The following is an 11,982-nucleotide window of genomic DNA, read 5'->3' as shown; positions in this document are numbered from 1 at the left end:
GACTGGTGTGGCAGAGGGAACAAGGGAAGCTAAATGCTTTAGAGGAAGACGTGACAGGCGAGACGGATGAGGGAGGGAGGGAGGAGAGGAGTGAAAGTGCAGTCGGAGTGTGGGAGAAGATGGAGTGATAGGGGAAGAAAGAAGAGACAGCGAGCGCACGTTCTCCTCTCTTCAAATGAAGATGGATGAGGGAGGCCACCCTCCCTCTCTCGCTTACTGCTCCTGGGTTATTGATGGGCTTGGGAGGTCAAAGGTTACAGAAACAAAACCCTGGCTTCCTCTGTGCGCTCCATGTGGGTCTACCCCCTCAGTCAAGGTGTTTGTGGGATTCTCGAGGGGGTCCAGGCTTTGTCTGAGCCCTCTCTCAACACACACATACATTTGAATCCTGCCATGTCCTACAGAGCCAATCCATCATACTGCACCCTTAAAAATAAAGGGCTGGATGTTTAGGGTTCTAAGAAAATTCTTTGACGGATATAGAACCTACAGTACTTTACACTCTCACAAAAGATGGTTCTTCAAGGGTTCTTTAGTAAAGGGAATAGTTCTTTGCATGGTAAAATGTTTCTTCAGAGTAATGGAGAATGGTGTTGTCAATGGTTATATATATATTTTTTTTTAAAAATGGTTCTATATAACACCAAAAAGTGTTCTGCTATTATTATGAAGCTTGTAAAAATAAAAGAACCATTTTATACAACACATATACAACACACAAATCCAAAGAACAATTTCACCATGCAAAGAACCATTTAAGCATGAAATGGTTCTAATAGAGCCATTCCTTTACTAAAGAACCCTTAAGTTGTTCACATGGCTACATGACACTTACATAAACACTGCATGACACCTGACATGGACCTACATGCATGTTTGATCACAGTTTTTCCAGTAGCCGTGATTTGTCATCAAAGGTGCATTTTCCAACTTTTTATGTGCCACTGATTTTTTCTAACATCATGTTGACTTTTTGGGTTGAAGTGACATAGTCGCAGTACATAATGCTCATAATATGACGTATCTTGCTGTGTTAGGCTGGTGGGACAAAAGAGGGCATTTCCTCTGGCACTTACGTAGTTTTATTTTCCCAATTTATTAAAATATGGGGCATGGTTTGCACTGTCGCAGACTCCATTTTGCCAGTAAAAAGTGGCCGTTGCCATTTACTAAACAGCCGCAATGACGCTTCAGTGCCTATAAAAAGTTTCAAGGGTGGTTGCTGCTTGTTTGTGCTTTGGCATCATTGCATATTGCTGCTGTTCAAAAAAACCTCATATCTTCATTTTTGTTGTTTTTTCAGTTTTTGGCATAATTTGAAAGCATTGTCCTTTGCATTGTGTGTAAATTTCATGATGAATGGACCAACAGAAATGACCCAAAATTACTTGGGGAAAAAACTTGGTCTGGTTCCACTGACTTTCCATTGACTTGGTTCCATTGAAAGTACAGGAGAAGGAAAACACATACTTTAAAGTTCTCATTTTGGAGATACAAGGTTTTGTTCTGACAACAGTGATATATTCATAGGAGTTTCCCCTCTCAAAGTGCAAAAATACTGGGAGATTATTATAATGAAGCACCTTCTCTGATTTAACGTGACATAGTAAATACTGACTGTGCACTGTTTACAGTCTGAGAAAATCTTATTTTGGGTTCTAACATGGCTGCCATTGTTTGTATCCAGAGAAAAAAGTGAGGTTTTCAAACACATTTATTTATTTTGGGAAAAAAAAACAAATTGTAAACATCACATTATTCTTGATTGGACAAAGAAAATAGAAATCAAGCCAAATGGGTTGAGAAAAACAATGCTTTAAACAGCTTTTTCATAACATTTGAGGTATATTTTACAACACTATCCAAGAGCAGCTTTTGACTTTGTCATTTATCTTTTTCCCAAACAATTGTTAAAATGACATATTAAAACTGTTTTGCTTTGCTTTACTTAAAGCTGTGGCAGAAATGTCATGGCCATTGATGGATGTACTGCACGTAGCGCAGAGTTTATACTTGAAATCTTACAGCTCCCAAACGAGCTGAGCGCACTCTGTGTAACTAAACAGGGATTTTCCATAATCACAGTTTCCAAATGGCACAGAACTCAAGTTCAGCTTGTCCCACCAGCTGAAACTCAGCGTGTTTCAAACAGAAAGTGAAAAATAAAGACTTAATTCTGAAGAGTCAGTGTCTCATTTTCTCAAAAGTTATTCATGGTGTCGAAATAAACATGTTCCTTCTGCGAGTACTATTTTTTGAGTTAGTCATATTTTTGACTCTAAGTCAAAATATTGAGAGGAAAAGTCATTATTTCCACTTAGTGAGTCAAAGTTTGAACCTAAAACATGTTAGTTAGAAAGTTGAGTCTGTGTTCAGTTGCATAGAGGTTCTTAGTAGATAAGTGACCACCCCTGCTATGCAGCACAAAGTGTCTGCAGACTGTTGGTAATTAGCGTTTCTTTTAGTAAATCTGACCCTTAAGCTCTGTCTCATCACACACATGCTATAACATGCTATTTTATTTCACCCAAAAAAGTATCACGACAACTAAATCTAAGAAAAAATGATCACCTGACTAAAGTCTTATGTCAGCTTGACATCAAAGTTGCCATAAAAGCAGCCTTTGCGACAGACTTGGAATAAATGTTTGTCAGTCAGTTGTCATGAGCTTACAAAGTTGTCATGCAGCTTTATGAACCCTACAGTAAAGTATTACTGTACTGAACCTACATCATGTCGAAGTGTAATGGCATATTCTGTGCATCAGTGTTCACATGAGACCCCCCTGTGTGTGTTTTAGTATGTTTGTGTGTGTGTGTGGTGGAGGGGGTCTTTGGTGATGCTAATCAGGCCAGTCCCACACAGATCCAGTAGGCAGTGGGGGTTATCATCGAGCCATCCATCTCCATCCTTCAGACCAACAAGCCGTTCAATTACTCTCCGATTTACTGCTCTCCCAGTCTTCTGCTTTGACTGGAACACTGTCTGCAGAGTCGATTGCTATCAATCATCTGGAATGCTGCCTGAAATAACACCAGCTTTTAAGAGATCAGACATTTCTTAAACAGTAATCCACACAGCTGTCTGTCTCTGTTCATGGGCCCACTTATGTATTGCCTTTTTTTTTCCTCTGTCAATTACTAACCTTTGATTTAAGTCACTGCCTGCTCTATTAACTGGAAGTCAACTTTGATTTGCCATTCTAGATGACTTGCCATGCTTATTGGAGATTAAACAAGCTGTTAGAGTGATGACTAGTTGGTGTTTTTCCGAAAGCAGGCCAGCTGCGCTGGAAAACACCATTAACGTTTTCATTTTAGATGAAGTGATAGGGAAGAACTAGATTAGACAATAAGATCTGACTTTTTATTCTCTCATTTTAATTCACAGTGTCCATTCCTCTACCAGACACAGTCGGTAGACAGTATATTGTATTACTGTACTGGAATGTAGTTGCTCGGAATTTGGTCAGATTAGATTTGAACTCGCTCAGTTTTCGGATTCTTTTGGATCAAGTTGCTCTCCAAGTGCTGGTATCTGTACTGTAGACATTTGCTCTGAAACTGAAGCCACAACTTTTTTTTTTTCAGTTTTATTTTCATTAAAAGAACAAAAACAGTGGCTTTCAGTTTTAGTAATGCTTTTGATTTGGGATTTTTTCCCTATAGCAAGGTTTAAGGGATAAACGGTCAAAATTCGAGGGGTGACAGATGTTCATGATGCATGTTACAAATGTTAAGAAATTTGCTATAAATAACGTCATTTTTTTCTGGAGAAACCGGTTTATCTCCAAAGTGACTCCACATGTTCTCCCTCTCTCTCTCTCTTCCAGTAACCTTCAACTTCCCTCTGTTTTGGAGAGCGTCCAAGCATGTAAAGGAGACTTAAGCAAAATAAAATGATAATGGTTTTTATAAGGGGAAAAAGGTTTGACTTTGATTTTTTGATCTCATTTCCAAGTATTTATGTGGAGTTAAAATGTCCGATGGTATTAGGGTAATTGCTACACATAGGGCTTTTGGAGTGAAGTAGGGGGGCTCCATATGGGTTAGAATATGGGTTTCCTTTGAGAGCCATGATAGTTAAAGCTCTAAACATAAACATGAGCGAGTGTAGGGGGAACTGGCATCTGGGTCACTGTTAGCAGAAGCTGAAGTCATGGCAGGGGAACTAAGGTGAAATGCAGATTTTTCTTTGGAGTAGGCCTCAACTTCTGTCTGCCATGTTCACGATCACGCAGAGCTTCCAGAAGCTTAAGAGAATCTTTTTTTTTATTCCAGACCTTTTTTTAGCATATACTGAAGGATCAACATTTGCCCACTAAAAGGCTAAAAAGAATAAAAAGAGAGAGAAGGGAGGATTAGTAAAGGTGCACTGTACTTATGGGAGTCTCATGAATGAAAAAGGTAAATCACATAGGTTCTGATTATTACAGATTATTTATTAATTACACTTAATTAGGATTAATTACATAGTTTCGTTATTGTGATAACATGACCAGATTAGTAACAGAATACATGGAACAGTGTTGCATAATCAGGATACAAAAAAGGTAACTATTCAGATTACAGACACATTATACAAGTAGGGTAATTTACTAGCAGCATTACATTAAAACCAAACACAATATTTTGGATGGTGAATTGCAACTAGTAACACAATATTGAAAGGTATGTCTTTTGCTTTGTCATGCATGGTGTGCAAGTTCAAAAACAGCTCAAACTGGGCTATAGACATCCTAGCTAAATGTAAAAACACTCAACATTTCAACTCCTGAATGAGGGAGTGAAACTCTCAGCGCTATGCTTGTCCAAAATGGAGAGGCACCTTTGACTTTTGTGTAACAAGTAATCCAAAGAAAAGAGAAAGTATTCAGATTACATTACTTTATGACAATGCTAACTTATGCTAGCGTCCCTAAGGGATTGTAGTAGTTTGTAAGAGCTAATGGTGATTCCCATGAACATTTTTTGGGAGTTCTACTAGATTAAACACAGACATTTAAAGCATCTAAAAAACATTTCTTGCTTTACTTGTGACAGACATATTAGCATATATTTTTCCTTGTAGCAGTTTCACAGAGAGCCTTTAAGTAGTGAGCTCTGGTATAGAGCTGCTGCTGCTGTTTTCCATCTGTAAAAATCCACTGATTAGGCTGATGATTGTATTCAGTCACTGATGTATCTCAGACCTCCAGAAAGCCTAACGATATGTTTTTTTTTTTTTTCTCATGATCAAATCAAAACGTGATTGGTTGATTCCACTGTCACTTCATAATTATGCTGATGGTGAATCTATTGCATTAGGACTTGGCTCTTGAAGTCTCAAACAATAGCAATGCTTTCTTGGCTATATCTACCTAGATACAGCATAAAACAGATTTCTGATTGGCCAGTTTTCTTTTTTATGAGTTAATAAGTAATCTGTACTGGAATATATGTTTAAAGTAACCCTCCCAACCCTGGTCAAAACAAAACATTATATCTGTGAAATGATCAATTTTCAGGAGAAGGAAAAATGTTCTTAACTCTAATTTAGGTTAATGTAATGATATTTCAAATGAAACAAAAAAAGAAGTTACAAGGTTTTCTTATGACAGCAACGTTACGACAAAACCGTGAGGAATAAGACACAGTAATGCGTGATTAATCTGTATTTCATCTTGATCTGAACTTTCATGCTCATCCTTCTCTCTTTTATTTCTCCTTCTCTTCCAACATCTGCTCTAATGAACACATTGCCATCGCACTGTTGACTGTCTCTACATGAAACTGACTCCGCTGGATCCGGGAGTGACATGTGTTCTTTTGAACCCGTCAGCTGATGCTCTAAAACTTGCGTGGGCGCTTTTAAGCCCCTTTAATCATAATAACAGCAAGTTCCTCATGTTCAGTTGCTTTTGATTAGATGTCGATATGAGTGTGGGTTTGAAGTTCTTCAGCTGTGTTGATATCTTATATTTTAGGCCAGGTGTGTTTATATGATTCACATGCTTAAGACTTAAGATCTCAAAACTTTGGGGACACCCAGCTTTTCAATATGTTTTTCATAAATGAGCATGTTTTCTTTGTCAGCTTGCAATAACTTAACATGAAATACAACATTGCAATTTTTCTTTGCAAAAACTGCAAAAGTGTAGGAACAACAAAAAACACCTTTGAGCAAAAAGATTTTTAATATATGCTTTTTCAAAAGAATACTGTCAAATCATTATTTGGGCAAAATTTACTCTTCATAACAAGGAAGATACAAACTTCATTGTCAAAAAAAGTTGGGACAGTATGTGAAATGCTAATTAAAGCAAAAAGGAGTGACTTGAATTAAATTAAAAAAACATATTTCATGCTTAATGTTATAGACTTTTATTGGTTTTAAATATATGCTCATTCCAATTTGATGACTGCAACAGAATCAAAAATGCTTGGGACAGCTGTTACACCACTGTGTTACACCACCTTTCCTTTTAACAATGTTTAATAAACATAGACACTGACTGATCCAGTTTTGAAAGTGGAATTTTTTTTGCCATTCTCCAGTTAGACAAGTCCTCAGCTGTGCAACTGTTTGGGGACCTCACTGTCATGTTTTGCCATGGATTTTTAATGGGAGACAGATCTGGAGTGCAAGCAGGCCAGTCTATTATCCACACTCTTTGATCACGCAGCCACGCTGTTGTAACTCATGTTGGAATAAGCATGGATGTCCCTGAAGAAGAAATTGTCCAGAAGATAGCATAAGCTGCTCCAAAATATGAATACATATCTTTTAGCATTAATGGTGCCTTCACAGATATGCAAGTTATCCATTCCATAGGCACTAATACACCCCATACCATGACAGACCCAAACTTTTGAACTTTACTTTTGAACTTTACACTGGTAACAATGTGGATGGTTCTTTTCTTCTTTGGCTCAGAGAACATGACATCCATTACTTCCATAAATAATCTGAAAGGTTGACTCTGCCGATCACAATCCATGTTTGCACTGTGCATCAATCCATTTCAGATAAGCTCCAGCCCAGAGAAGTTGGCAGAATTTCTGGAGGTTGTTGATATATGACTTCTGCTATGCACAGTACAGTCTTACCTTGCCTCTATCAACAAACTGTGTTTATTGATAATGGGTTGCCAAAGCATTCCCATAAAGGGTGAAACACCTGAAATCTTTGTATTTGCTTGTTGTTGTTCTTAAACTGTTGGATCATTTGCTGAAGCATTTTTTGGCAAACCATCCCTGCTCTTAAAGCACTGTACCCAAGTGACAATTGCGTCACTTATTTTTAATGTTTTTTTGAACATTTCACAACGTTTCTGGTTTTAAATTTCTACTGTCCTGACTTTATTGGAGCTTTTTGCAGGTGTCAGTTTTAAAATGAGTGTATTGTTTTTACAAACAATGAAGTTGACAAGATAAAACTTTATCTTTTTTTAAAATGTTTTAAGAACAGGGCAACGTGGATTCACAAATGACCACTTTCTGTTTTTGTTTGTATATCACATACTGCCCCAACTTTCTTGGAGCTAAGGTTTGTACTTGGGAATGAAGTTTTGCAGTATATAAAGCAGTAAAGTAAAGCATAAATATCAAACTCTACACAATAACAGTTCTTAGATGGTTCTGGACTTGGATGCGTGATGCTGATGTGTAAAAGCTTTACATTATATGGAGGTTCTTTAACCTTTAAAGAGGTGCTTCACCTTCATGCATCTCATTTACAGAAATTGTTCTTTAAGGAACCATCCACTAAAAGGTTCTTCAAGGAACCCAAAGTGCTTCTTCTATGATAACCTTGGCAGCTTTATTAAAGACTTAAGTTAAAAACAGTTAATGGTAAATGGCTGTAAATAGCTGCTTTATGTTAAGGCAGCCTTTTCAGGTATTTTTTCCCACTTGATTGATGGGTATCAGTTTTGGGCTAATGGTCACCTAAGAGAGTGAACTAAAGATGGAAGTTAGGGTTGCAAACTCTTTTCCCATGAGGACACTTGCTGAGTGAGTTTTGGTAAAAAATTCCATCTTTCAGTCACCCTGCTGGCATTGCCTGTCTGGGCACTTCTTATGTGTCATTGATGGATGGAAGTGGTAGTGCCCACTGGCATACAAGCTGGGTTATGAGTGCAGGAGTACCCACCTGGCAGCAGACATGGCACAGAACCGTATGAGTGAGAGTCATTTCTATTTCTCTCTTTCTCTTGATTTCTCTTTGTTTTCTTTGAGCCAGTGTGCCAGAGGATGGTGAACCGTCTACTATAATCTTCCCATCAATCATTGTTATTCACACACAAACATGGACATGCACAGAGGCGCCGCCGGGCATATATAAACAAATCCAAAGTGCAAATTTCACATTCTGTTAAAAGAAGCTGGAAGTCAAACTTTGATATTCAAGTCATCGCCTCCGGGAAAAGTGCACAGAATGTTTCACACCCTCCGTTCCATCTGACACACAGCAGCCAGCAGAGCCTAGAAAAGCCATTTCAGCCCCGTGTCAGCACTCGGCTTGAGCGGTTTTTCAACTACACAACCCGTCACTCTGTCTGTGAGAGCCATCCAATACCCAATACATACCTGGTTTTTATTTGTTCTATTTAAGGCTCAGAATCTTATGAATTTTATTACAGTAAATGAATAGAAGTGTCTGGACTGGATTCAAACAAGTGTCACCGACTGACACATTTATTTATTTAGATGTAAGGAGTTTGTGATCTCAGCATTGTTGCTGTATGAGACTAATCCAGTGAATTAATATTCTTTTTTTTTGATGGATGTTCATCTTTCCTCAATAGACTTCCTAATCGATCGTGTTTTACATGTGCACCCCTGCCCGCTTGAACTTTTTCAGCTGATTAGCATTGTTGCAGTTTTGTTTGTTAACATTTTCCCATGCTCCGGGGTCTAGCTTTTTGAAAGCCCGGGAAACGGCTTGGTTTTATTTACATGAGAAAACCACCATGACTCAGCCTCTATTCCAGGTAATGACTCCCTGACTGCTCTAGACCAGAGCTACTCCATGGCCTCTACAATCTTTATTAGAGACAGGTCAACAGCTGCGAGCCATCAAAGCTTTCAGAGAAGTTGAGATGTCTACAGACTTCGGTGAAATCACTGTAACTTGTAAAACAGTCACGGTGCCTACGTAGATGACAATTTACCAGTACAGTCACTGCAAGCATTTGTGTTTAACATTATCAGGAATATTAGTGGATGAGCAATGCTAGCATTGTGCAAACTGGAAATAACGTTACATGATGCTGAAGAGTGTTGAAACTGGTGGAAATATTTCCAGTGGTGTAGGTATCGGCATTCGCATTGTGACCCACAGCACATAGTGCATCTTTAGTGGACCGTACATATCATGATAACTTAAATAAACAGTGCTATGCAAATGTCAGACACCCACCCTTCATTTATTTTACTTTCCAATCAAAGCAGCCGTTAAGTACAAGTTATTGAGGAGATTCTGAGGAGGTTATATGTAAGATATTTCACTTCCTTAAGGAAGGGGGGCAATAAGTGGAAAAAATGAAGTACAAAAATGAATAAAAGGTACTGTGTATGACCTGACAGACCACTAGAACTGTCACCATCAGGTAAAAAGTACTTAAATCTTTTATGTTTGAGAGAGAGAGAGGAGAAAATCAAGCTTCACTCCTCTTTCAGATCTAAAACAAATTCACAGGTGTTTCTGTGCTTCCTCCTTAAAGCTAAGAGTCTGAAAGGATGTGTAGCTGTCAGGTGTCCATTTATTAATCAGGCAAAGAAGCCGCTGGTCTCAAAACAGTGCACTAACCACCCCAGACCGCAACACCATTGAATGTGTTTGTGGTTACTTAGATTGTGAGAAGCAAAAGATTCAAATAAATTCTAAGACTGAACTTTGTAGGTATAAAAAGTGACCCTGCCGATTTCTTTGAAAATCTGAAAGCGAGTCTGCTGAAAAGAATGGAAGCTCTAACAATGATGTCCACATGTTGTTTGTGCTATTCTGTGCTGGGCAGTGGGGTAGTTGGTTTGGTTAAGAGAGAGACTTGTATGACTGGTGATGACCTCCGCACAATTGGTGCCGTGCTGTTATGTGCCTTTCTGCCTAGTGTTCAATAAAAGAACATTCGCCTTTAAGCTGCAATGCTTCCTGATGTCTTATTCACACCAATGCCATACTGGTGTCAGCAGTGGGATAGTGCTTCCCAACAAACTGGAGAGGAACAGTGCTTCTACAAACTCAAGACAGACAAACAAGACCAAACCTGTCCAAGGACTACAGAAGAAGAAGCAGCATAGGGAGGATGGGTGGCGAAAACACAAAAAGAGGATGCGTTGCAGCGAGGCTCAGCTGTGGAGCCTGGCTAAAGGACCAGCAGGGAGCGCTGTTGCTGTTTCCATCGCCCCCAGTAGCGTGAGAATTGATGCTGCACATGAGGAGGAGGAAGTTCTTAGTCTCACTGCTGTGGCATCCTGAGGGAGAGTATGTCCTCAGTCCCCTGAGAGAGTTCGTGGCCAAGGATGGTGGACATTCTGAAACCACTGCTGCTGAGAGACCGCTGGGTGAGGGTGGCATGTGCCCCAGGGACTCTACCTTGAAGGGGGGGCTATGTAGCCTTCTTGCCATGGGAGCGCAGGAGGTATGGCCATGCAGAGCGGCCAAGCATGGACACTCTTGAGAAGCACTACACTCCCAGTAAGAGAAACATTTATTGTAAATAAGTTGTTGTTGATAGCTTAACGATGTGCTCTATAGTCTTTATTACAGACAGGTGAACAGCCATGAGCCATCGAAGCCATCAAAGAAGCTGATAGGTCCTCTGGGTTCAGTGATGTACACTCCTGAAAAAGGTTATAGAGAACCATGAACACTCAAAGAACACTTTGCATTATTAAAGGGTTCTTTGCATCATGAAAGGGTTCTTCATTTTGATGGAGAATGTGTTGTATTGTGTTTGGAAAGTGTTCTGTATAGCACCAAAAAGGGTTCTTCAATGGTTACGATGTCAAGCTTGTAATAATAGAAGAACCCTTTTCAGTGCTATATAAAAACCCTTTCTCTACAACATACTCTCCATCAATCTGAAGAAGCCCCTCATAATGCAAAAAACCCATTAATAAACACTCATAGAACCCTTTAATCATACAAAGAGTTCTATGAGTGTTCGCGGTTCTATTACTAAAGAACCCTTGAAGAACCATCTTTTTAACAATGTAGTTTACAATATATCAATACAATCACCACAAATATTTGTGTGTGGCGTTATCAGGGATGTTAGTGGATGAGCAATACTAACACTGTGGCAGACAGGAAATGATGTCACATTGTGCTGAAGAGTGTAGAAGTTAGTGTAAATATTTCCAGTGGTGTAACCACCAGCAGTCACACAGGGATAGTGCAGAGCTCTTTATTAGACTGCAGATATCACTACAATGATATATTTAACAATTAACCTACACCACAAACATGGTTGAGACATAAATGACTTTGTTTTTTGTTCACAGAATTCATCTTTATAGTGGAGGCCTATTCATTTTTTGCACTGAGGATCATAAGATCCAGTTCCACAACTGAAAATTCCCCACGTTGTGTTTGCGTGGGTTATTTGTTGTTCCTGCTTAAAGCTGTTGCTCTGATGTAATTTGTCACTCTGCCTCGATTCTTTAGCTACCGTCATTTCCTCCATCTCGCCTAAGCTGGTTCAGTCGAAGACTCTTTCAGTGTTTATGTATGGGCATGCTGAGTCATGTGATGCTCACATGCATGTCTATCTAGAGTTACTTCTGAGGACTTTCCTGTGCACTGAGTGAACTCAGTGGTACCTGCAGGTGTGTGTACGTGTGTGTAAGACATGGCTGAGCGGAGTCACACATAACCAATAAAGCACCTCAGCTGACTTACCTTAAACCAGATGGAGGAAATGATGGTAGCCTGAATGTGTGTGCAGGGTGAGGTTGGGTGGGGCTGTGTGTGTTTGTAACTGTTGCCTTCCATGTA

The sequence above is a fragment of the Colossoma macropomum genome, unplaced genomic scaffold (assembly GCF_904425465.1).
Source record: "Colossoma macropomum unplaced genomic scaffold, Colossoma_macropomum, whole genome shotgun sequence".
Classification (NCBI taxonomy): Eukaryota; Metazoa; Chordata; class Actinopteri; order Characiformes; family Serrasalmidae; genus Colossoma; species Colossoma macropomum.
This window is presented reverse-complemented; position numbering follows the sequence as displayed.